Source organism: Schistocerca americana, chromosome 9 (assembly GCF_021461395.2).
Source record: "Schistocerca americana isolate TAMUIC-IGC-003095 chromosome 9, iqSchAmer2.1, whole genome shotgun sequence".
Taxonomy (NCBI): domain Eukaryota; kingdom Metazoa; phylum Arthropoda; class Insecta; order Orthoptera; family Acrididae; genus Schistocerca; species Schistocerca americana.
In genome coordinates, this window is record NC_060127.1 from 202,808,874 (window position 1) to 202,811,556 (window position 2,683).

The following is a 2,683-nucleotide window of genomic DNA, read 5'->3' on the forward strand; positions in this document are numbered from 1 at the left end:
GAAACATCAGCAATGTGTTGCTAGATGAAGCGAAGCGGGTCCTTTTCAGTTAATACAGTAACTAAAACAAAGTCAGCTTTTGCGAGAGAAGTGTTTTACTGACGGAAGAGTATTTTCTGTGGCCTGCTGAATAAATCAGTAGTAATTAGTACTGTTGGTATTGAAAAGCAGTTCGGATCACTAAAACTAAATAAGCTCATAGGGCTCCATGGAGTCCCTGTCAAATTCTAGACGTAATTTGGTTGTGAATCAGTTTCGCTCTGAACCATGTGAGGTTCCAGAAATTGTCGTTTGTGATCTCCCTTGCTTTTGCATTTATGGTACTAATTTACCTACACTTAATGCCAGAAGTCCACTTTTCTGAAAGACGTAGTGCTATAAGAATATTATTTCAGTGTAACAGAAATTCCTATAATCATTCATATATCTCATATGTCGATCATGCATTTATGAGTATTCAGTACGTATTGTTTGTGGAAAAACAGTCATGTTTAATTTGTAACTATCTTTTGTCATGTAGACCGTAAATTAGAAAAATTTGGTGATGAAAAAAAAATTTTTAGCAGAGCGTGGTTTCGATCCACGGACCTCTGGGTTATGGGCCCAGCACGCTTCCACTGCGCCACTCTGCTTCGTGCAGCCACAGGGCGTCTAAACTGCTTTTATCACACAGTGGCATTGTATGTCTGATTTAATGTGTGTTTATTACATTTTGGCGACTTCATGTATACTGAGGTTTTCATAGTTGCACCGTTTAATTTCATCATATCTTCATGCCCACGTTGATCACAAAAAAGCAGAAATCTTTTGCTAGTTGAACATTATCAAGCTAGGAAGCTGCAGTGACAAATAATTATTCAGTTACGGCTGCTGACTTACAAAATCGTGTTGTTATTATCTCCTTTTTATGCATTATCTAGACCTTTCGCTCTAATTAAAAGGCATAAAAATGTAAATAGTTGCTTGGAATTTGTGGGAAATACTATAGCATCAGAAGTTGGATGAAGCCTATCGCACCGCAAAGACGTTCTTAAATATTTAGCACTAAATGAGACAGACTATCGATAACCGTAATTCAGATCACGTATCAGTCACGCGCATGTGGTACTCAACAGTATTACTATTTTCAGATCAAAATTGCTCCCCTACTTTCTGTCTGTGAACAACAGTTGTTTTTCTTTTCGATTAGAGGACGAGACAAGTTTGAATGCATGTATGTTTTTTTCCGTGTGTAGAAATAGAAATGCGGTTAAAATCTAGTGTATGAAATATTTGCAGAAATGCACTCTCCAGTATACTGCCGAACCACACAGATAACTACACCTTAAGTCAGGTAACCAATGAACCAAATCGGTTACTGTTGCACCTTTCTCGATATGTTACCGAGCCTGTATCATTTACTTTTGTGAAACATACACGTGGTGAGTAAAATTGTGTTTGTCGTAGCGTGGCTTTTCCGAGGCGTGGCTCATGTTGTAAGGCATAAAAATGATGTATATTACGGCACAATAATATTTCCCATTATATATGCCCGACGCGTCAGTCGGCCTCTGCCATCGTAACGAAAACGTCGGCGCTCGGCAATGTGGAACTCGGACGTGCCACAACTGAGTTGATTTCCTTGAAAAGCACAAGCATAAATCGTGAACTGAAATTGAGGGTAGTAAATCAAAAGCTGAAATGCTTAACTCCGTTTTCAAATGTTCCTTTACAAAGGAAAATCGAGGATAATTTGCCTGATTTAATCCTCCTATCCCTAAAAAGTATTAGTGTCAGTGGTATCGAAAAACAGCTGAAATCTTTAAAACAGAACAAAGCTCCAGCCCCCGATGGAATCCCTGTCAGATTCTGTATTGAATTTGTGGTTGGGTTAGCCCTTATTCTAACAATAATCCATCGTAGACCCATCGAACAAAAAAAAGTGCCCACTTCTTGGAAAGAAGGCACAGGTCACACCCGTATACAAGAAGTGTAGTAGAAGTGACCCACAAAACGACGTCCAGTATCCTTCACATCGATTTGTTGTAGAATCTTACAACACATTCTGAGCTCAAACATAATGATGAATCTTGAACATCATGATCTTCTCAGTGCCATCCAGCATGGATTTCGAAAAGCCTCGCACTTCTCTCATATGATACGCTGAAAGCTTTGGATCAAGGCAACCAGGTAGATGCAGTGTTTCGTGATTACCGAGAAGCATTTGATTCAGTACTATAGCTATGCTGCATCAAGTGATATTTGTGACTGGATTGAAGACTTTTTGATAGGGAGGACGCAGAATGTTATCTTGGATGGAGAGTCACCATCAGATGTCGAAGTAACTTCCGGTGTGCCCCCCCCCCCCCCTCCCCTGTGTTGGAACTCTTGCTATTATTCATATTGTACATTGATGGCTTCGCAAACAATATTAATAGTAAAATCAGGCTTTCCGCAGATGATGCAGTTATCTATATAGAGGTACTATCTGAAAGAAGCTGCATAAATATTCAGTCAGATCTTGATAGGAAGTCAACGTGACGCAGAGATCGGCAACTTGCTCTAAATATTCAGAAACGTAAAATTTTGTGCTTCACAAAACGAAAGAACATAGAATCCTATGACTAAAATATCAGTGAGTCACTGTTGGAATCGGCCAACTCATACAAATACTTGGGTGTAACACTTTGTAAGGATGTTAAAT

The 2,683-nt window shown here is 39.2% G+C and overlaps 1 non-coding gene across 1 annotated transcript; it reads right to left on the reverse strand.

Moving 5' to 3' along the window:
* Positions 1-560: 560 nt before the first annotated feature.
* On the reverse strand, positions 561-632 carry Trnam-cau. The gene has a single exon. It is a non-coding gene; the product is annotated as a tRNA-Met (tRNA).
* Between the last annotated feature and the right edge of the window lie 2,051 nt (positions 633-2,683).